This window comes from Panthera uncia, chromosome B1 (genome assembly GCF_023721935.1).
Source record: "Panthera uncia isolate 11264 chromosome B1, Puncia_PCG_1.0, whole genome shotgun sequence".
Taxonomy (NCBI): domain Eukaryota; kingdom Metazoa; phylum Chordata; class Mammalia; order Carnivora; family Felidae; genus Panthera; species Panthera uncia.
The window spans coordinates 17,589,283-17,613,989 of NC_064811.1; the positions used below are offsets into that span (position 1 = coordinate 17,589,283).

At 40.8% G+C, this 24,707-nt stretch overlaps 1 protein-coding gene across 1 annotated transcript in view; it reads left to right on the plus strand.

Moving 5' to 3' along the window:
* LOC125922675 (cytosolic beta-glucosidase) overlaps positions 1-24,707 on the plus strand; it is a 106,551-nt gene that overhangs the window by 80,878 nt on the left and 966 nt on the right. The gene's annotated exons all lie outside the window — the stretch shown is intronic.

The following is a 24,707-nucleotide window of genomic DNA, read 5'->3' on the forward strand; positions in this document are numbered from 1 at the left end:
CGTGACGAACTGAGGGTTTTTTTTTAAGTTTATTTTGAGAGAGAGAGAATGGGGGAGAGGCAGGGTGAGAATGGGGCGGGGGGAGAGAGAGAATCCCAAAAGTCCCCGTGCCACCAGTGCAGAGCCTGACTCTGGGCTCGAACCCATGAACTGTGAATCATGACCTGAGCTGAAACAAAAGTCAGATGCTTAACTGACTGAGCAGCCCAAGTGCCCTGAACTTGGTTCTTGAATGCAACACGCTCTGTGGGGCAGGGGTTGCTACCAGTTAGTGGCAGTTCTCTGAAATGCCCATTGCTTGCTCCCTAGTGCTCCACTCTTTCCCCATCAGCCAGGTCAGATTCTGCCGCTTCTTTGCTCAGAACACTCTAATGGCTTTCCATCTCACTCAGAATGTGGTCCAAAGGCCTCACTGTGGCCCACAAGACACTACTCGATCTGGTCTCCACATCCCACAAACTACTCTTCTTCTGCTCATTCAAAGCCAGCCTGGTCTTCCTGTACGTGTCAAAAACACTTTCACTGCCTGCTGCTTCCTCTGCCTGGAATACTCCAATTGTATATTCTCAAGATTTGCTCCCTTTTTCTTGTAAATCTTGTCTCAAATGTCACTTTATCAGTGAGGCCTGCCTTGACCATTCTGCATAAAATAGCATCTTCCAACAGTCTGGACTCTTACCCTGCCTTCTCTTTCTTTATATCAGGCACCACTACCTGATATATACAGGTCTGTACTTGTTTATTGACCATCCCTTCCCAGGCACTTTCTCTCCTTGGTTCATTAGTATACCCCTCCAGCCAGGGCCATACTGATAGTTGGTAGCTCTCAGTAAATATTTGTTGACTTAATAAGTGAATGTCTGATGAATTAATTAGGATGCATATGGTAAAATTAAGGCAAAACAAAGAAACTCACGTTGATGTTTCAGTCGACTGGTTTTAACTAAATGCAAATTTCAGATTCCCAGCTGAAAAGCCAGCCCCCTCTTAATTTTGACACAATAGTTTTGACTGTTTCCATTTTCGTGGAGAACAACCAGGTATCTGCACAAACCCTGAGAAGCCCCACAGGCATTTGGCACCATGTGTTCATTTCTTCTTTGCCAGAGGGAAACCTTTTTGCATTCTACATTTCCACTGCCAAACTCTAATGTGATGGAAGCTACAAGGCCAGACTAAGTAACTGGTAAGGTCTCTTTTTGCTCTAAAACTGTGCACCCTGTGCATTTCTTTTCCTTCCATTACACTTTGTTTGCACTTTAGAGCAGGCATTGTTCCTTTTTGTCTCATCTGTATTGTTCATTTGGTCATAACTTGTAGATGAGGCTATTGTGGTACATGATTTAGAAGACTGGTCTTGACTATGTCTTTCAAACATGAGCTAATGGTGTCTGCAGAGGCTGCTAATTTGGGAATATGATTCAGGTAGTGTGGATGATGCAGTTCTTGTTCAGGTTAGGGCTCTACTTGAGGCTCTCAGCTTTCATCTGTAGAGCTCTGTGGAGTTTAGGGCTCTGAAAGCTATTAAAGACGGCCTCTCTCCCTTTAGTTAAGTACACTTAACTAAGGTGATTTTACAATTAGTCCCCAAAGTGCTGTTGACAGGGGACAAGGGGACAGGGCTTTTTCTATAAACATTTCTCACCAGAATTTTCAGACTCTCATTCTTGGCATAGGATTTTAGTCTCACTTTTGCCTAAAATCGATACAGTTAAATTTGTCTGGGTCTGGTAAGATTATTTGTGTGTGTGTGTGTGTGTGTGTGTGTGTGCGTGTGCGTGTGTGTGTTTGTATTTTTTCTCCTTTTAATTCCTGTTGGGTGAGAGAAAAAGGATTTTGTGGTTAGAGTGACAGAATGTTTGCGTTAAGTATATTTCCAGCAAAGAAAAGAACAGAAACAAAAGCCCCTACTTGGAAGAAAGTTTGTTTAGAACTAGAATTAACCTGTCTTGAACATGATAAATGCCATACTTTTCAAAGTTTTGTTACAGAATTGATTTCTTTCCATATGTTTCTGGTGGTTTAATTTGATTGGCAGAGCAAAATATTGCTATTTGATGTGGGAGAAGTTATTTTTAATACACAGGACTGTAGGTGTAAATTTTATTTGTGTTAATAATACTGAATAAACTGCATTTATGTGTTGAGTTTATTTCTGGTGACTGTACTACTACATAATTTGATTGTCCAGTGTTCAGACATGGATTTAAATCTTTATGCATCTGGGAATTAGCTAGTCACATTGTATTTGCTTCTGCTTGTGAAATCAGGAAAATGACCATGCTAAAGAAAGGGAGCTATTTCAGGGTTTTCTTCTCTTTTTTTTTAAGTACAAAGTTATTTCCATAGAAACCTGATAATGAAGAGTAATTTAACTCTTTACCTAAGTCTGTTTGAATGATAGGTCTGCATGTGTATGGTTCTGACTTTTCCATCTAGCTGTTACCAACACTTAACAAAAGATGTTAAATTTGTTTTTTCTTATGTTTCCTTTAAACAAATCAACATATTATTTTTATGCTTTTAAACATTAAATTTTTAAAAGATTAAATAGAATAATGGGCTTTTACCACATTATGAAGTTATTATTTCCAATATTTATCTTGAAAACTAATTTTTAATAAAATCACTATCAGGTACTCAAGCCATAAAATGGATGCCGAGTTAATGTTGTTTCAATAATACCAAGCACATTATTTTCATGTACACTAAAATATACTTAAAATTTTGCAGACAATAAAATTATTTGATCAAGTTTGCACAACTTCAGTGACGATTATAGTTAGCTTAGGCAGAACTTCAATTTCATTTTCAGAGTCAGTTCCACTTTTTTTTTAATGTTTATTTTTGAGAGAGAGAGAGAGAGAGAGAGAGAGAGAGAGAGAGAGAACACAAGTGGGGGAGGGGCAGAGAAAGAGGGAGACAGAATCCCAAGCCGGTTCCAGGCTCTGAGCTATCATTGCAGAGCCTGATGTGGGGTTCGAACCCACCAACTGTGAGATCATGACCTGATCTAAAGTCAGATGCTTAACCAACTGAACTACCCAGGCACCCCAAGTCTTTTCTACTTCTTAAGCTAGCTGTTGCCCAGGTCTAGGGGAGTTAAGACCATGAAGCCTTTAGTATTCATCTACTTTAACTTTGTGATGAAGTCCTCATAAAATAAACAACTATGATTCATGAGTATTGTAAGTTTTTGCTGTAGCTTATTTTATTACTATTTTGCCCTATGGGTTTGACTGTATGTATGTCTAATTTGACACTAAATCATGAATAGAGATTAAATTCATTGGAAACCTTCAATCCTGAAGTATTAAGTATTACGGGTAGTAACACACCAATATTCATTCCAGCTGATTTTCATCAGGAATGACAATAATTTACTCAATGACATCAATAGCGAACAAATATCTAATCTTTGGATGGTACTGGTGGGTATCAGGCTACAAGGAACCATTCTTCAAGGAGCATAAAACTGAGGGGTGTCTGGGTGGCTCAGTCGGTTAAGCATCTGACTTTGGCTTGGCTAAGGTCATGATCTCATAGCTCATGGGTTTGAGCCCCATGTCGGTGTTTGTGCTGACAACCCGGAGCCTGGAGCCTGCTTTGGATTCTGTGTCTCCCTCTCTGTCTGCCCTTTCCCTGCTTGTGCTCTCTCTCTCAAAAATAAATAAACATCAAAAGAAATTTTGTTTTAAAGGAGCATGAAATCGAATTGAGGAGATAATTAACGCTTAGGTATATGAAAAGTCACTTAGTGATGTAGTAATGCAAACTAATAATAAAATATATCTTAATTGCCAAATTAAGAGTATAGCAGACATCACAGATAGCCTGTGTAAATATATTTAGTCAAACTTCAGTAATTAAACCTGAGTAAATTTATACTGCTTCCTGTCACTTTAAAAAAAAAAATTTATGTTTATTTTTGAGAGAGACAGAGCTTGAGAGGGGAAGGGCCACAGAGAGGGGGGGACACAGAATCTGAAGCAGGCTCCAGGCTCTGAGCTGTCAGCACAGAGCCCGATGCGGGGCTCAAACTCACGAACCGCGAGATCGTGACCTGAGCCGAAGTTGAACGCTTAACCGACTGAGCCACCCAGGCGCCCCTGTCACTTTTTTATATTACATTCTTTGGAATGTAATACAAGCAAGAGCAGTAAACAGTATCACATAACATTTATTGAATAGTTCACATGTGTTGGGCACAGGTGTATTATGTCATCTGAGCCCCCAAATCCCATGATATCGGCCCTGTAATCTCACTTCACTGATGAGGAAACTGAGGCCAGAAGAATTTGCTGATGGCCACATAGGTGGGAAGTACCAGAACTGGGGTTTGAATCTAGGCAGTGCAGGCTTAGAGCCTGTGGCCGTACCAAGTCATTCTGCCTCTCCAGGACCCCCGATTCTGGGGTGTGCCAGAGAAAGGAATCTGGCCACAGAGAGCTAGCTTCTTCCTGCAAATTTACTTTTACAGGGCTCCAATTAGTACACAGAAAGAGCTCATTTACTAAACGGGCTCTGAGTAATTGGCTAATGGGCTTTTGGTGAGTAGTGTCCTCTGGAGGGCTGTTTCCACAGCCTGATGCATTGGGCAGTCAAGCCTGAGGTTGTTTATCCCACTCCAGGACAGCACAGCCCAGCACACATAAGCTGCTAGAAAATGGTTCCCTATTGAAAACTCAAACTGGATCAACAGAGCCTGGCTCTCACTTTCAGAAGTCAACACTGGCAGCCTAGTAAGGAAGTCCTGGACACCCTCGCCGGTAAACTCAAGGAATTGGAGTTGGGGGAAAATGATTCTCATCTTTCATATATGGGTTAAAACAACGAGGGCCTGGGTCTGGATTTTCCCTTAAACCACAGGCTCCAAAAGAAACAAGATGTCTGGTGAAGAACACAAGCCATGAACTGGCGGCTGTGTGGTTCAGTTTGCCATGGTGCTTGGATCCGCCCCACAGGGGAAATGGCAACAAGTATATATCGTGGCTGATGCAGCTTACAGCTGGCACCTCTTCGTGTCCCTTTGCTTCTGTAAAGTGGAGATAACAATACCTACTGCATATGGTTGTGCTGAGGAGTCAATGGGTTGATAAATACAAAGTTCTGAGAAGAGAACCTGGGTATTCAGCACACATTAGCTATCATCCTTATTACTCTGCTACTGTTGTTATGTGTCAGATTACATAGTGGAAAATGGCTCTAAATCTCCAAAATGGAATTTGGAAAGGGTTCGAATTCTAGTTCTTCCCTCTAATACTTGTGGGAGCTTGAACAAGTCCCTTGACCTCTCTGCTCAGGGCTCCCATTTGAGATGAGGATTGCCAACCTCAGAGGGTTGTTTAAAGGAAAAATAAAATCGTATCTGTCCATCTCATTCGTAAAGTTCCTTGTTAATTATCATTCTTAATTCCTCAAACCTGATCCTTCTATTGAATTCTCTCTTTCTCGTTAACCCAACGGACACAGCTATAAAAGTGGGAGCCATATTAAACCCTTCGTCCCAATTAGTTGGCTGTAAGATTTGATTCTTCTTAATATCTCTAGTATCTGGTTCCTCCTTCTTATTCCACTGCAATTTCCTTAAATATAAGGCTCTAGCAGCCTCCTAGCTGGCCTCCCTGACTCCAGTCTCTAGTCGGCTGGAGGAACAATTGTTCTAACATGCAAATTCAGTCTTCCTTTACTTCTACTTAAACCTCCCTAGTGGTTTTTCATTGCCCATTGCCTTCAGCATCAAATTCCAATTTATTAGCATGGCAAGCAAGGTCTTGAATGGCATGGCTTTTTACACACTATTTACACACTTTTTACACACTTTCCCAGGGTTATTCTTGGCCCTTTGCCTTTTTCAATGCCTTGTGTCACATCCAATTAGATGTAGTTGCCAGAACATGTCCTTGTCTTTTACTTGTGCTTTCTGACCCTTTGTTCCTCATTATCTTCTACTTGCCCTTCAAGGTTATTCTAGCATTATCTAAACCAAAGAAGGTCTGATGTCTCCTTTTCCCAATATCCTCACTGAGTAGGAGTTTCTCTTCTGTGCCCCCATGATACCCAGTGTTTGTCCTGATTGCATTGTTTCATAACTACTCCTTTATGTATTTTTTTCTTTGTAAGACAGAGAAACCCTTTGGGATTTTCATCTCATCCTACTTGTTTCTGTATTTTTAGTGGCTTGGGGAAAAAATGTTGATTGAATTAAAGAATAAATATTATATTAAATAAAAATCAGATGATGTAGTTGTCCTTCCAGAATCATTTCCAAGTTGTTAATCCACTCCACTCTACAAGAGGCTTACAAAGGAGACCATACTTGAGATGTATTGTCTCACTCATGAGCTTGGGCAAATGATACAGCCTCCCCAAGACTCATTTTTCTCTGCTTTAAGATGAGAATAAGAGTATCTATCTTGTTGCTGTAAAGGGCAAGTGAAATATGCATATAAAACTCTTAAAACAGTACTTGATATCCAGTAAACACCCAGTAAATTTAAATTACTGCTGTCTTATTAGCTTCAAAATAGAAGTAAATTCACCCCATTCGTCACTGGAGACAGTTGTTTGTGGAGGTGGTCAGTGAAAAGCTGGGTGGGAGAGGTGGTCTGTAGTTTTTTTGGACCTTAGTGAAGTATCTCATAAAAAAGTGGATTTATTAAAATTCAAACAAAGCCAATATTTATCAATAAAAACAATGGAGTTTGGAGAATGTAGAGTTCTACCATAAGCCAGAGAAAAGATTCCATTTTCTCTGTGAATGATGGTTTTCTCTGCCTATAGTTCATAGTAAAACAAAGGTTTTTAATTCTCTCTCTCCCTTTCTGCTGACACCTCTTAGGAATATTTTTGTCTTTTTAATACTCACACCAGAAAAGATTAACTGATATATGACAGACAGTGAGGTCAAATAAAAAGAGACATTGGTTGGACCTGTACCTGTCAGTGACATCCTCAGTGTCAGGTACCTGTCCAGAATTCCTTTGACACTTCGTCTGCTATGGCCACATGTATGGCTGTGATCATCAGTCTTTCAAAGCATAGGTAAAACAGAGACAAAAATGGCTATTCTCCACCTCCTGAGCAGGGGTGTCATGAAGATGAATTAAAAAGAAGACAAGGCTCAAGATAGGGTCTTGGAAAGAGCATGGACTTTGGAAGCAGAGAGCTGGGTCTTCATCCTTTCTCTGTTACTTGTTCTCTTGCTCACCTTGAAAACACTTTCTCTGAAATTTATTTTCTTTATCCGTATAATGGACATAATAGCATCAGTCTTTTTAAGTTTATTTATTTTATTTTGAGAGAAAGAGAGAGTGAGAGTGAGCAAGCATGAGTGGGGGAGGGGCAGAGAGGGAGAGAGAATACCAAGCTGGCTCTGCGCTGTTAGCGTGGAGCCCCATGCGGGGCTTGATCTCACAAACTGCAAGATCATGACCTGAGCCTAAGTCAAGAGTCAGATGCTTAAATGACTGAGCCACCCAGGTGATCCAACAGCATCAGTCTTTAAGGGTTGTTGTGAACAATGTGATTTTTAGCAACAAATCATAGCTGTCCCTTTTTCTGTGTGCCTGGGCAGTATCAGGTGCCACCTTTGGTAATTCTCTGCTGTTCTCCTTGAGGCTAAAAAGCCTTGAAAGGTAATGCCCTGGCTACATATTGTGAATCATTGTTGAGAGCCTGGAGATAAACAGCTTGGCGACAGTGTTGGTTGTAGGAAGTACGTGTTTCTCTGCCTTCTTCTCTCCCTCCCTCCCTTTTCCCCTCCTTTTCTCCCACCTCCTCTATCCCTCTCTGCCTTGTCTCTCCTTTATTTCCTCCCTCCCTCCCTCCCTCCCTCTCTCCCTTCCTTTCTCTTTTTAATGTCCTCAGTACACTTGTCAAATAACCTGTGGTTAAAAAAAAAAAAAAAACTCGGGGCACCTGGGTGGCTCAGTCAGTTAAGCGTCTGACTTCAGCTCAGGTCATGATCTCGCGGCCCCTGAGTTCGAGCCCCGCATCGGGCTCTGTGCTGACTGCTCAGAGCCTGGAGCCTGTTTCAGATTCTGTGTCTCCCTCTCTCTCTGACCCTCCCCCGTTCATGCTCTGTCTCTCTCTGTCTCAAAAATAAATAAACGTTAAAAAAAAATTAAAAAAAAAAAAAACTCATCTTGCATATTATTAATGGCATCATCAGTACCTTTAGGAAGAAACAGTTACTTTTTTCATGTCTCTAGGTCTACATGTAATCTCATAATCTCATAGTACATTTCATGTACCATTATTGGTCCTATATTCTTCATTTTGAAGGCTGAGTATGATATAATCCTTCTATGATATAACCCAAAGTCTCTTTTGATGTAAGACTACGGGTTCAAGGGGAATAAGACAGGATCCTAGCAGTAAGACTTAGCTACTCCATCACACTGCATAATGATTAGGCTAAACCAACTTATGTAAAATTAACTTCTAAATCCTAAAATATACACTGTACACTGTTTTGGGGTAGAGAAATAAAAGAAGTCTAAGTTTCATGTAGACTCTTAGTTTGGAGAGAACTCTAGAAGGATTCTAATGCCAATAGACCTGTAAAGGTCATCTATTCTAAACCCATCACTGGATCACATGAACAGTCTCAGAGACACATGTCTTGTTACTGCATAAGCTGATTAGAGACAAGGATAGAAACAGAACTCATGACCTCAAACTGTATCACACTGCTGTGGCCTTGGGACAGGCCATTAAAATTGGCATGGGCCGAGTTCCAACACTGATATGGCTCATACCTTCTCTTATTTAACTAGCTAGTGAATTATTACCTTTCATGTTTTGATTCAAATGCCTATTTCCCTGGAAAGCTATACCTGAACTTCCCAGGAGAGTTAAGTCTCCCCAGTTTTGTCCCTGTAATGTCTTTCTGTATTTCCAAATCAGTTCTTCTTGAGTCTTCCCAATGAGACCGTCAACTCCTGAAGGCAGAAACTATGTGCTATGTATCTCTGAATCACCACACCGAGCCTGGTGTCTGGCACATAATTGCTACTCAGTGAATATTTGTTGAGTGAATAACGAACAGATTGTGCTTCTCAAATATTTGGACCGGATGTGGAGTCACAGAGTGCGCTAGTGAGAGAAACTGTTCATACCCCCTCTACCCCTTCCATTGCTGATGAATGAAGCCCAGCCTAAATTCATGTCAAATGCTCTCCTGTCTTTGCAGGGCTGCATGATTGAACTGCTGCTTTTCCTTTCAGGCAGACTAGAAGGTTCTATATGCAATAATGTTGGAGTCCCTACAATTTAGGAGGAGAGATATTTCATGGCCTCATGCTGAGGTCTATAAGGGGTTTTATTTTCTGAATAAGTATTGATCGCAGCTTACAAAATACCACAAACCTATATAATTAAAAAGAATGAGACCAGTCGTTCGTGGGCAGTGCATAGCTAAGTGTTAAGAGAAGACAAATTCTTCAGGTGCCTGCGATTTTATAATTGTACTTGCTTGGGAAGCTTATTAAAGCTTTGCAGGTGCAATGTTTCATCACAGAGTAGTGAACCTTTGAAAGATATGCATAATAAACAGAGTTTGAAATATGTTTTTATTCCAGGCCATATGGTCCTGTCTGGAGCTTTCCTGGATCTTTGGGTCAGTTCATTGTTGAAAGATGGGCTTGCAAGGATCCACCTCTCAGAGCAGCTGTCAGAGCCCTATCAGAACGAATCTGCTTTTGCATGATTATTTATTTTATGTGGCTCTGTGAAACGAGCCCAGCCTTGCTCAGTAGCTGAAATGTGCTGAGCAAAGTCTCTTCCCTGAACAGCTTGTAGCCACATCACCAAGCAGTGTCCTTCATTGTCCTTAAAAAGCAGACTAGCGAGACTTCTACAGTAGGCCAGAACGGGCAGTCTGGGTAAGGTGTACCCACCTGGGCTTGAACTTGGTGCCAGAAATATGAAAACTTACATGGTAGCATTTTAAAGAGATGCCAGTGTTCTTTCTTCTCAGCTCTCTACTATTCACTTTCCTGTATCTCTTCACTCTAGGCCATTACAGTGGCCACTGTATGCAAGCACTTGAAGTGTGTTTGTGGCGAGGATAATGCTAACACTTGCTGCCTCTCCCGTTGTCATTAGCAAAAGGTGGCATTGACTCCACGGAAAATGACTTTTTAAGGGACATTTAATATAATTTATTCAACATTTATTATATATGTATAGAAATTCCAGTAACTGACAAGAGGCATGGTGCTTGTGATCACAGAAAGATAGTCTAGAATACAAAATGAGCAGGGAGCTGATCAGATTGGAAGAAGTTATTTCTTTTTCTTTATTTGGACAAGATGAATTTGGAGTTGAATTTTGTTATCGTGGTCAAGAAAATAATCTTGCCTTCTGGAGAACTACCTTTTATCTATTCTTATATTGGTAACATTATATTCAGTGTTCTATATCCATTTGTAGTCCTTCTTTCATCTAAGCAAAATTCATTAAACACCTATCCTTCCCTAGGATAAGATGTATGTGCTTAATGTCCTCACAGAGCTTAGACCCTGGGAGTAGAAGACAGAAAATGAACAAATAGTTAATTCCATGTCTTATTCATGTTACAAAAGGGAAGTTAAGGGTGTTTGGTGAATGCACAAATCAGAGAAACTATGTGGGAGCTTTTCTCTTCTACTTGGCTGCTTTACCTTGAGGGTAAATTCTACATCAGATTTTCCCTTCCTCTATGAGAATCACTCTGCCTAAAACAATAACTTGCATATAGTAGGTGCTTAATAAAGTATATTGTGAACAAAAGGGAGGAATGAAAGAAACTAAGAAGGAAGTATTAATATTGATCTACATGCTCAGAATTTGGTTTGACAAATCACAGTTCTAAAGCCCTAAATCAGTTTTAGAGCAAAACTACATGTTTGTTTTGTTCTCATATGCGGTTATACAACTTTTATTCACCCATAGTGCTTATTTTTTCACTTAGTGAGACTTAGAACCTAGAATTTACCTTTTCACCTGTGTATAGGAAGGTGGGACTCTGATATTTCTCTCTGAGGCACCAGCTGAGGCATCTCTTCCTTTGAGGGCTATTCTTACGTGGCTGCCTTTATTAGAGATGGGCTATTTCTAAATACAAGTAGATCAATATTCTTATGGACTGGAAAAATGATGGCTATTCCCAAGTGGGCACCTCAGGCCTATGGATAAGGTTGTATGATGGGGGATGTTTTCTCTTGGGGCTCTACTCTGGTACCCTATGGGATTTCTGGAACTGAGAGCCACCATTCAAGCTTATACTGTGTCCAGGAGAGTGGAATGACATTGCTCAAGAGGATCTCCCAGAGTTCTCAAGAAGGGTAAGCACTCCAGAGGACTATCCCAGAAGTGCAACCAAGGGCCAAATAAAGTGTTCTTTGAGAAATATTGGGAATCAGAGTGGAAGTGTGGTGGCAGAAGCTGAAATAGTGGACAAGCTTTTGGGGAAATGTTGGAGAGTAAGAAGCCAATGGAAAGTGATTAGGAATCTCAGGTCTGAATGGGTGGAGACTTGGAATCGCCAAGTTGGGACTGGAGGCAGAGTTTGGTTTCCATGGAATAGGGATAGCCAGCAGCGTGGTAACAGGGATTCAGGTGTTGGGTGTGGATTTGAAATCAATACCAGTGAAGTCTTGGTTATTCAGCCTGAATATCCTATGATTCTAATATCCAGATGGTAATAGTGAGACCAGAGTCTTATTAAGATCATATTAAGATGACTTTTTTTTTCTTCCTTCCTTCCTCCCTTTTCTTCCTTCCTTCCTTCTTTCCTTCCTTCCTTCCTTTCTTCCTTCCTTCCTTGTTTCCTTCCCTCCCTCCCTCCTTCCTTCCTCTCTTCCTTCCTTCTTTCCTCTTTTCCTTCCATATCTCCTCACTCTCTTCTTCATTCCTTTAACAAGTATTTATTTAACGTCCACTATGGGCTAAGTACTGTTCTCAGGATTGGGCATACCGAAGACAGTAGACAGATGTCCCTGTTTCTCATGGGAATTTCAGTCTTTCAGGGAAGATAGACAATGAAAAATAAGTAAATACATGAATAAGACATTTTCATTTAATGACAAGGGCCACAGAGAAAATAGTACAGGATAATATGAGAGAGAATGGGGTAGTTGAGAATAAAACTTTTAATTGGGCCATCAGAAAAGATAGCTTATGGAGATGAATTTAAGTTAAGAATTGTTGGCAATAAAGACCATAAAGTGAGAACCTAGAGGAGTGATCCTCATAGAAAAAAGTCAGGGCAAAGGTCATAAAATGGAAAAGAGCTTAGCACATTTCAAGAAGAGAAAGAAGCCCGGTGTGTCTGGAGAATGGAGGTGGAAGACAGCAAGGAGAAGGCAGAGGAAAGCCAGGTAGAGGCCAAACCATATGGAGCCTTAAAGGTCATAAAAATATGTCAGATTTTCACTAAAATAGGAAACCATTGAGTGGAGGAGTTAAACAGGGAAGGACATAAGCTAAATTGGTTTTTCAAAGATTTACACTTTCTGGCTACATTGTATGCAAGAGTTATGGCAGGCGACCAGTGAGGAAGCTTCTGTGGCCATTTCAGGGGATAGAGAGATGGATGGAAGCAAAACCAGTTACAGATTGGCAATGGGAGAGAATACAGCCAAGAGAGAATCCAACATGACTTCTAGGTGCTTGGTGTGAAGAATTAGAGAGATGGTGCCATTTGCTAGGATTAGAAAAGCTGGCAGAGGGGGGCAGGTTTGAGGAATGGGTTAAAAATCAAGAGTTCTATTTTATACGTGTTAATTTTTTTTCATTAAAAAATTAATTTTAAAATTAACTTTTAAAATTTCAAAATTAAAACACATAAAACCAAAATTTACCATTTTAACCATTTTCAGCTGTACAGGTTAGTGGCATTGAATACATTCATGTACTCACCTCCATCCATGTCTAGAACTTTTTCATCTTCCCTAAATCAAAACTGTGCCCATTAAACAGTAACTCTTCATCGCCTCCTCCCCTCCATTTCTGGTAACTACTGTCCTACTTTGACTCTGTGAATTTGACATTCTAGGTACCTCATACAAATGGAATCATATAATATATGACTTCTTTGGCTTACTTCACTAAGCATAATGTCTTCAAAGTTCATCCATATTGTAAAGTGAGTCAGAACTTTATTCTCTTTTTTTTTAATACCGAGTAATATTCCATTGTATGTATATACTTATGTTTTATTTATCCATTCATCCAGTGATGGACATTTGGGTTGTTTCCATCTTTTGGCTCTTCTGAAAATACTGCTTTAAACATTAGTATATAAATATATGTGTTAATTTCAAATGTCATTTTGACTGAAAGGGGAGAGGTTAATTATTCAACTATATAGAGATTGGGGGTAAGGGAGATGCCAGAGACAGAAGTATAAATTTTGGAGTCATCATATGATATTTGACCTAAATTGGGTCATGGTTCCCAATTCTCTTCATAAGTTTAGTGAGCTAGGCTGAACCACATGGCATAGTTGTTTGCCCAGAGACAAGTTGGAGTTCTTCTAAAGCCCAGAGTTAAAATAAGCTTAAAGGCCACAGTTTTTCCTAAATTCATCTTAGGATCTTTGAACTTATCCCTTCTAATATAATGAAAACTAACACCACTATATCACACCCTAGGAAATAGGACCAGAGCAACAGATAGCAGGAGAGGGTGCATTTTCCTTCTACCCGCAAAGCCCCCTCCCAACCCTGCCTGTGTCCTAAGCCTGAGCAAGTCAAGAAGCTCTGAGTCTGTTGTCAGATAGGAAAAAGAGAGACTTTGAACAAAGTATGCACCTTGGCAAAGTGTGCTCCAAGGGGAAAGAATCCAAGCCATCTTACCACTCTGACTTCAAGAGTGCATGGGGCTCCTGGGTGGCTAAGTTGGTTAAGTGTCCGACTTTGGTTCAGGTCATAGGCTCACAGTTCATGGGTTTAAGCCCCATGTTGGGTTCTGTGCTGACAACTCAGAGCCTGGAGCCTGCTTCAGATTCTGTCTCTCTCTTCTCTCTGCTCTCCCTCATTCATGCTCTGTCCCTGTCTCTCTCAAAAAAAAAAAAAAAAAAAAGAGTGCATGAAAGAGAGACCCCTACCTATGTAGGTCACAACTTCATAACCTGATCCCCTTTAAAACTATCATCCCAGAAAAATCTGGATCCATTACTGTCCTCTAAATTGAGTGCTACTCTTTCTCACTAGGAACAAGTTTTTTGGTTTTGACCCTGAATGTTTCCTGGAGTGCTATAAGGGGATTATGAAAGGGGTAGAGAAGCCTTGAGAAAGCACTAGATTTTGGCTCTTAGGGAATAGATGTTGGAGGCCCCTCCCCATTTCCACCGTCTTTATGCTCTTCACACAGCCTGGCTATGTGCTTCCCATAGTGGCTTGACCCTGGCATATCACCCACAGTCTTAGATTTACAATCTTTCCATGTTATTACGATGGAAGGGCTATAGGCTTTGGAGTCAAGATAGCCATAGTGTTCTTTTCCAAACCCTCCCATTTTAGCTGTGTAATGTTGGTCAATTACATTATCAGGAAGTGTCATCTATGGTTGTATCAGGTAAAGGACATGGAATATTTCTGGCCCTCCTCCTCAGTTTTCCTTGCCAGCTTATTTTTGAGTGTTGGGCTACCATAAGGCTTACACCAACGTCTTGTTTTCTTATTCTCTAAATTGTGTTCAACAGCCATGGTTTCAATTACCATCTCTACACGATGGCTTCAAAATTTACATTTTCATCTCGGATTCTACCCTGAGCTTTTTCAGCTCTTCATTTGGAGATCAGAAAAAGAAGCTTCGAATCATCATAACCAAAGCGCGATTCATTATCTTCTCTGCCTTTCCTCCAGAACTTGTCCATACCCAGGATTCCCTAACTTCAATGTTATCCATTAAATTGTGTCATCTTTGCTATTTTATCTCCTCTACCACTGATCTCCAGTGAATTGTTCAATCCAGTTGATTTTATCTGAATATCTATTTAATCCATCTGATTCTCTCTTCTTTTCACTTATACCACCCCAGACCAAGCTCCCGTCATCTCCCTCATGATTTATTACAATCACGCCTAAATACTCTCTTGGATTCCATTCTTGCTGCACTCAAATTTATTCTCCACAGAGGTCATGGTAATCTTCTAAAAATGCAAATTAGCTAAAGTCACTCCCTTGCTTAAACTCCCTCAATGACTTTTAATGTGGTTGGGATAAAGATCAAAATCCTTAAAATCTTTATAAGGACCTGCATGTCCCCTGCCTTATGGCTGTCTCTCCACAATTCTTTTTTTTTCCTTCAGCTTTTTTGAGATATAACTAAAATATAACATTGTATAAGTTTAAGGTATACAGTGTGTTGACTTGGTACATTTATATATTGTAAAATGATTCCCACTGTAGCGTTAGCTAACACCCTCCATTACTTCCCATAACCATTTCTTTTTTGTGGTGAGACCATTTAAAATCTTAGCAACTTTGAAGTCCATAATACAGTATAATTATCAAACTATTAACTATATACACCATACATTTCCTCAAAACTTACTCATCTTATAACTGAAAGTTTGTACCCTTTGAACAACCCTTCCCCGTATCCCCCTGCCCCAGCCCTTGGTAACCACCATTCTACCCTCTGTTTCTATAAATTCTTGTTAAGTCTTTTTGATCCATTGAACTACCTTCTTGGAGTTCCTTAAATGTGCTGTGAACTTTTCCCATGTCTGATCTTTCACATATGTGGTTCATTTTCCTTGGATTGCTCTTGTCCTTGTTCATCTAGTGAACATCTAGTTCATCTAGTGAAGTGGGCATCTGTCACATTTTTGGGGTGCCTAGCACTTGTTGAACACTCTTGCTACATTTGAGGGACACCCAGATTTAAGTGTTTTGTCTAACCAAGGTAGAGCATGACATTCCTCAGATTTTGTAGGAGCCAGGGCTCACACATGTGACCTAGTCCCACCAATCAGACTTATCCATCTGGGAATTTGATCTGAAAGCAAACAGCTTGCGGAAGGCAGAACTGATTGTGCTGGTGAGGGTAGCAGCAGAGGCATCTGGCTTCTGAGAATGACAGTGGTTATAAGGTCTAGCTTCTGGTGCAGAAGTAGTGGCTGCTATGCTTGCAGGAAAGTTGGGTCTTGGCAGCAACATGCGCCGTAGGACTCAGGGCCTTGGGTCATTAGCGGTTAAAGAAGTTTCTTCCATCCACCAGTTCTGTGTTGTGCTTTTGGGCCCTGGTCCTAGAAGCTTCATTTGAGCCTACTTCTCCAACTTGACCCTTTTATGCTTCATCCATCAACGTCAGTTTCTGTTACTTACAATTAAGAGAGAACCTCAGCTGATGTCAGTAGATAACTCCAATGAATGCTGAACTCTCAGCTCTAGTTTGCTCCAGGAGACTGCTCCATTCACCCTGTTCTCCCACCCTTGCTGACTAAGCTAGTTCTTCCATTAGAGCATGCTTCAGGACATGGCATGCTGACTCTGTTGTTATCTTGCTTGGGTTCCAACCCCAACTCTCCCACTTACTTTCTGTATGAATTTTGTAAAGGTTACCTCACCTCTCTGTACATCAGTTCCCTTATCTGCAAAATGGGGACAATGATAATATCTAACTCCTAGGTTTACTGTAAAGAGGAACTGATTTAATGCATGCATGAAACGCTTGAATCAGTACCTAAATGCTCAATAAATGTGAGCTGATGTGTTGTTCTTTCTCACAGTTCCCATGTCTTTCCTTCCATAATACTCTACACAGAGTGTAATTAAAGGCTCAGGGTGGTAATTGGATTAAGATATGTCTTCCACATGCGCTGTTAAGCTCTACAAAAAAAGGGGCTGTTTATTTTGCTCTCCATTATATTCCCAGTTCCTAGCATGATATGTATTTATTTAATAAGTGCAGGGTGGATGTTGTCGTAGGATCCCAGGAACCTTGAGCGATGTGGTCCTCCCCTCCCAGTTCACTGAGACAGGCCGGCTTCAGCAGCACCCGGTCTTCCTGGCAGCCTCACCCCAAGGTCCTTGTCTTTAGTGACTTATTTTTCGTGACCCACAACTGACCCTTTCCCGCAGAGCACAAACCCTAGCCCAGATGCTGCTCTTTCCCTTGATGCCCTGATTTCTCTGGTTCTCAGCACTGAGCATTTTCTGCTGACTCCATACCTTCTGAAAGCTGTTTGAAGCCAGATGGGAGGAAGAGAGAAAACAGGTTTCATTCATCACCTTTCCAGACTCTGAAAGAAATAACAACAACAACAACAACAACAACAACAACAACAACAGTATCATATGTTGAGTGTTTCCTATAAACTTGCATTTTTCATAGAGCTTCATATGAGTTAATTTATTTAATACTTACCACAATCCTAGGAAAAAGACATTGTTGCCCCCATTTTGCAGAGGGAAAAGTAAGTCCCCAGAAGGAAAGAAAAAGGGAAGGAAGGAAGAGGGAAGAGCAGGGAAAGGAGGAAGAAAGAAAGGTTTTCTGCTAGAGGGGAGTTTCACTTGCTCAGAACACTGGTTTTCATAAGAATTTCTCTATTGCAGCAGAGGTAACTCTGAAAATAATATTGATGGATAAATTATAGAAGGTGATACTGAATGTGTACCTATCCTCAGATCAGTTTTATAATTAAATAAAAGTATAATTTTGTATACCTTTCACCTGCTTACTATTTGCAGGGGTTTTTTCCCCTCCCAAATCTAATGTAAGTAATAGGAACTATACAGACAATTAAGAAATCTTTACAGCTTATTTCTGGTTAATTGGCATTTTCCTATAAAATATTTAAAACTTAGCCTTTGGTTTTCAGACTCTTTTTTCAGGGAGTCATATGTTTTGCTACTAGGAGTTACCATGTGCAGGTGGGGCGTCCCGTGTTGGGATTATTTGGGCATTTTCACAGATGCTGTCCCGCCACTGATACTCACCGGGAGTGGGGGGGGGGGGGCTTATTGTGCATTTTCTATGTTTAGATCTTCCTGATGTTGTTCCATTTTATTATTTTTTTTTCCCAAAGAAAGGGAAAGACAGTGTGCCGGTTCCCTTGCAGGCACTGTTACCCAGCCAAAGCTGTCTTCCCGTTGTAATGCTCTGTGCAATTCAACCAAGCTCAGAGAAACACATTTGCAAGGTTAGCGTGTGGGGCAGTTGCCAGAAAATGTGCTTCAAACTGTGTCCCAGGAAGGATTTCTCTCTCTCTCTTTGAAAGGCCTTGAGAAAAGATGCTCACAAGCCCTCTGCGAAACCAGGTGGGTGGTTTGGGACTTGGAGCCCAGTTGGCAACCACTCTGTATGAGTATGGTGCATGATCTGTGACCGCTGTAGCAAATTACTACAAACTTGGTGGCTTCAGACCACAGAAATTTATTCTCTCACAGTTCTGGAGGCCAGAAATCTGAAATTAAGGTGCCAGTAGGATCAATTCCTTCTGGGGGTCTGAGAGACAACTTAGGCCATGCATGTCAACCAGCTTCTGGTGGCTACCTTGGCATCCCTTGGCTTACAGACATATCACTCTAATCTCTGATTCTGGCCTCACATTGCTTTCTTCCCAATGTGTCTTCCCCCCCTTCTTTTCTCTTCTAAGGACATTGGTCACTGGATTTACGACTCAGCGTTATCTAGGATGATCTCTCATCTTGAGATCCTTAACTGTATTTGCACAGGCCCTTTTTTCAAGTAAGGTCACATTCACAGGTTTTGAATGAACAGATCTATACAGGAGCCATCAAACCCATTACACATGGTGAATTGAGAAGATGTCTCAGGACCCACTGGGATAAGGCAAGGCTTTCATTAAGCAGCAGATGACAGGACTTTGGCACTCCTGAATTTGCAGGATTCCCACCTTCGTCTCTCTGTGGTCCCCTGTTTCTGAAAGGTGGTGTGGTCGGGCCTGCACATCACGTGTCTCTTGGCAAAGAGCTCCTCCAGCTCTGAGTGCTAAGGAGAGGTACTGAGGGAGTTGCCCGCATTTATAACCTCAGGAGGGAAGCCTTGGTGTTCAAAAAGTTATGGTGGACTCTTAGAGCTTATCCTAGGCTTAGGAGTCGAAAACGTGACTAAGTATAAACATCACTCAGGTTGTTTATTAATAACAGAAATTCTCAGATCTGTATACCTAGTTTGCTAAGAGCTGCCATAACCAAACACCACAGACAGGATGGCTTAAACAACAGTGATTTATTTTCTCGCAGTTCTGGAAGCTGGAGGCGTATGATTGAGGAGTCAGCAAGTTTGGTTTCTCCTGAGGTTTCTATTTTTGGGTTTCAGATAACCAGTTTCTCACTGTGTCCTCATTGGTCTTTCTTCTGTGCACACATAAGTCTGGTGACTTCCTTCTTCTTAGGGCATGAGTCAGACTGGCTCAGGGCATACCCTAACAACTTCATTTTAACTTATTCACCTCTTTAAAGACTTTATGTCCAAATAAGGTTATATGCTGAGGTACCAGGGGTTGGGGCTTCAACACGGGTTTTGGTGGGGGCATAATTTAGCTCATAACACAACCCGAGAGATTCTGATTTTAGTACGTCTGGGGTGAGGCTAACAAACTTTTTTTTTTTTTTGCTATGCCCTAGGTGATTCCATTTGGTTAGAGTGGAGGGAGTTAGAGTCAACCCTTGGAGAAACGATGTCTTGCTGGATTAGTAATCATTTTGATGTTTGCTTTGGCTCTATATCTTTACATCAGCCAGATTCTTCTATATACCACATATTTGGCAACAAGTTAATGAAAATAGAAAATACTCCGTGACCCTTTGCAGGCATTCCCCAAGACCCTGCCTTTGTCTTTGATCTCTTCTCATTCTATTTCAATGACTTTGAATCTGAGCTTGTTTTGCATCCTGCCTTTTGGACTTCTGACATAGACTTAGCCATGCACTACTTAAGGATTTTGACTCAGACCCATGCTATTAGTTTTTTCCATACCTCCAATCAGATTTGCTGTTCACGAAGTAAATCCCAGGATGCACCTGCTCAACTAACAACTCTTAAGTTTGAGAGCTTGGACACCTGAAAGTCGGCATTATAGGGGTCTCCGGACTGCTTCTCGAGACTCAGGGAGGCAGGAAGCCAGGCAGCGACTTGGAGATGTCACCCTGGAGAAAAGAAAAGAGTTTGTCAACTGACGTAAAGACCCCTGTCCTCAGATTTATACAGTCTGTCTGTGCCTCTCCCTTAAGTCTTACACTTTCTGAGACTGAAGTTTGTTCTTGTGACTCCTCTTCCTCTTTTACATTGTCCCAGATGCTCATTTTAACCCAGTTTCTACTTCATCAAAATATCTGGATTGGTGGGGAGAGGGCACACCAAAGTATATGTTTACTTTGGATACTGTCTTCTTCTGAGGGGTGGCCAGAGTGGAAAACAACAGAAAGCCACATGGGCAATATGTTGTGCTGAGTCCGTGTTGTCTTGTTTAATCTTTACAGCAGCCCCGGGAGTAGATATTAGTGTCTATATTGTACCCATTAAAAACTGGAAGTCCCATGGCTAGTAACTGCTGCATCTGGGATTCAAACCCAAGTGTTACTGTTTCCTTTTCCAAATCTGCCACATCACTTTTTATAGGTCCCTATAAGCCTTGAAGATATTTCAAGTTTATCTCTTCAGTATAAACGTAGTGAACATCGTTATTTTATAGTGTGACAATGCTAATAAATGAGCTCTTTGTGGGTCTGTTTCTGTTGTCTGTTGATCTTAGTGATTTTCTAATTGTTATTTTCCCATGTCTTTCTGACTATTTGATTATGTGCTGATGATTATACTTAAAAGTATTTGTGATAATAATTGAAGGCTTAGAATATAGATCTCTCCCTTCAGAAAGTATTCGAATGTGAATCTTCCAGACACTAGGAGTTACTTCAGTCCGGAATCACTTCCATCCAAGACCCAGACTTGATGTTTTCAGAACCACCAGGTGACTTGAAACTTTCCGGTGACTGGTTTGCTTCTGGCTCATCCTGCCCTTGAGGGATTAGTGTTTTGTCCTTTGGGATCTTAGTTTTCTATGTGTGGGGTCTCAGATTTCCCTCCATGTGTCTCTGGGCTTTGACACCTATCCTCACCCCGGGTAATAGGAAAAGATTCTGATTTCCTAAGAATAGACAATTCCATCAGGTGAAAGTAGCTACCATGCCCATCAATCTCAATTTCTTTGTTCTGCTGTGGCCAGGTAATTCCCTATGAAATTTTCAGCTTTTCATTGTTTTGAAGATTTGGTTATAAAATTCTATCCAGCATGCTTACTTGTTTCATTAGGAGGGCTTGCTCAAATAATGTAGTCTGCCATTACCAGAACACGGAAATCTAGAGGCTTGTATTTTTTCTTCTCACTCCTTCCTGGGGCTTTATCTCTGCCATTTTTCTTCTGTGAGGTGGCTGCCTTTTACACTGTCCAGATCCCTTCCACTGGTCCTCACCACGGCAGTTTGGGCCTGTGGATTAGTGGTTTGTTTGATAGCTGAACAGTTGTGCTACATTCGTGGATGTCTTATATAGTCCCAAGCAGTCTTGAAAACGAAGGCTATCTCTGTTTATAAACTGTTAGGAAATAAAACCCACTGAAGCTGAGTGCCCAATTATTAGCCTTTTGTAATGTGACAAACACAGGCATAATCGCGACACTTCATAAACCAGTAATTTGAGAAGATTCTGCCCAGGAGCATAAAATAATGAGCTTTTAAAATAGGTATATGTGCGCATGTGTGTGTGTAGTAAAGAATTTGGTTTTGCCCAAATACCAGGTTGGCCTTTGCCTTCAGCTTTTGGGAGGAAATCTATGTCATACCTGACAGAATGCCCTTGTTCAGGATAGGGGCTAGTAACATCAGAAAGACCAACCATGTGATTGAAGGTGGGGGCTTTGGGTTACACAGTGTCACTTGACCTGGAGTCTGAGTTCATCCACATGGACAGTCAGTTAATCAATCATGCCAGAGTAATGAAGTCACAATAAAAACTCTGGACACTGAAGCTCCAGTGAGTTTCTCTGATTGACTGTGCTTTGTGTGTATGGTCACATGCCCATACCAGGACCCCTAGAGGAGGGGATGATGGAAGCTTCATGTTTGGGGCCCCTCAGTCTCTGACCTGTACATCTCTTCCTTTGACTGATGGTAATTTGTATCCTTTGCCATAATAAACCATAGCTGTGGGTATAACAGGTTTCACTGAGTTCTGTGAGTTCTAGCAAATTATTGAAACTGAGGGTGGTTTGGGGACCCCTTGAACTTGTAAAGAATTAGGGTGGTCTGATAAAGGACCATTCCCCTCAGCCTTCCCACTTTGACTAAAACTGGGCTGTGTGTGTGTGTGTGTGTGTGTGTGTGTGTGTGAGTGAGTAGGATAACACTGGCACGTGGTTCTTATAATTAGAACAGCCTGACTCAGACGTTAATATATTAGCAAGTCTTAGATATTTTTCTCCTTGCATCTTTATGTTCAACTTGCTGACTGTGAGATCTTTTCCTCTGGCCTTTTTGTCTAAAACCAAACTCTGGCTCTGTATGTTGTTTTTATCCCGTGTGTTTTGTACCCATTCGTAGTCCCTGTCAGTCTGTTTTCTTTGCCTGCAACTCTGGTTAAGGAAAGAAAGTGAACTCACAAAAGTGATTTTTCCCTACTAAGATTTGGGCCTTCCTAGATCACACTGACGAGAAATGTGACGATGGTCTCTCTCTGTTCCAGAGGAGATTGGAAGAGCAGAGGCATACAGGCTCTAGCATGGTTTCGTAACTTTTCCCTGTGGTAGCACAATGAGAAGGATTCCAGCAGGCTAACTCCTCAGCCCTAAGCAGCCAGGTGATTCTCTATTAGAATGTTCCTGCAGTGAAAATGCAGCTACGCCCACCAGCGTCACCGGGCAGTTTAGTACCTGCAGCTGAACTCCTGGCAGGTAACAATGAAATTGTCAGCATTTCCTTTTTGTTTCCTTTCAAGCAGGCAGGGCATCGTTTTTATCCCTTGGTTGAGCACATGAATCAATCCTTTGTGCACGTTCAGTGGGACTGTGCGTGTTTTCAGAAACTGTCTGGCTTTATATCTGGCAGGCGTTCGTGTTGGGCAGTCATTCTGCAAATAAGAAAAAAAAAAAAATAATGCAGATTCTTACATGTCTCCAGATTGAATTCTAAGGCAGTCACAGGAGATTGTTGTTTTCTGGCCTGGTATTTGGTTTCAGTTATTTTAATTCTTACATATATGCCATCCAGAACTTAAGTTAGTTAAAACAAATGATTTTAAAATATTGGTGTTTTGCAGTTGTGGTTGACAGAGAGGGGAGGAGACACGAATGGTAATGTGGACAAGTAGAAGAAGGGATATCTATAAATGTTTTAATGCCTGCAAAACTTGGTGTGCTTCAATCTTATGTATTTCATTTTCCAACCATACTTTATTTAAAAGGAGTCAGTCTAGCTCGGCTTAATTCCTGCCTTGAGACCATTCATAAGGCACTCTCTAAGTACAGCACTTTGCACGCCTCCATGAGCAAAGGTGGAGGGGTTATGCATCAATTAACTTCTCAGGAACCTTTTGTCTATGGGGTGTCCATAGTCAAAAAAAAAAATTCCAAGGTGATTAGGAGACCAACACATATGCAATAGTTTATGGGTATAGTGCTTCTAAGAGAACCCCCAAACACAGATTTACATCAAAGAAGAAAATAGAGTAGATCTTGCTTTGCCAATGCCAAGAAGGGTCATTTTGGTTGAGAGTGATCCCTAATATCATTAAAAATTGGTATATTATATGAATGTTCCTTTTTACCCAACTTATTTAGGAATATGTCTATCTTATGAAGGAAACTTGCCTTTTTATTTAATTTCTGCATTGGAAAATAGATATGAGTGCATCCCATAAATAGAGTTCACTTATCCTGGTTTAAAAAGACATATTCAATACAGCAATTCATACAATGCCAGAGTTTTGCCAAACTTAAGATATTAAATTAAAATGCTAATTACTAAATCCTAATGCTAAAATAATACTTATTGAAATACTTAAAATACTAAAAAGTGAGTTAAATTCCCTAACAGGATGGGAATCAGTGTAAAACTACTTCGAAAATTCTCCACACTTTGGTATCTTACTACAGAGTCCAGGGATGGGCTTTCAGATACCCACAAATGAAATTATATAGAATATTGTGTATGTGCACAAGTGTATTTGGGGGAGAGATGGTCCATTATTTTGGCTTTTAGGGGGTTTAAACACCACTGTAAGTTTAGATGTTGGGCAGAGGAGATGCCATCACATTTTTGTACCTACTCAGTCTAAGATATATGTATAACCAGGGAGGTGTGTTGACCCTTTTCATTTTAGGGTCCTATTTCCAGAATTATAAGACATGTCTCAGTTTGGTCATAGAGACACAAGGGCTAAGGCTTCTTCAGCCCTATTTTTATCATCTCTTCCAACTTACTAGTGGACTTTGTGGATCATCTAGAGATTGCACTTGGAAGCTGAACAGTGTCTTGAATAAATATAATTCTAGGTACTAGAGAGAAACTGTGTGTGTGTGTGTGTGTGTGTGTGCGTGTGTGTTTCTCTGTGCCTGAAAAGTAGTAGATATTAAAAAGATATTTATTGAGTAAATCAATGGACAAATAAAACACATATCAAAATGAGTGAATAACCAAATAATTAGAATGATATGTAATTTAACTTCTTGAGTGGAGCCCCTACTTGGTTAA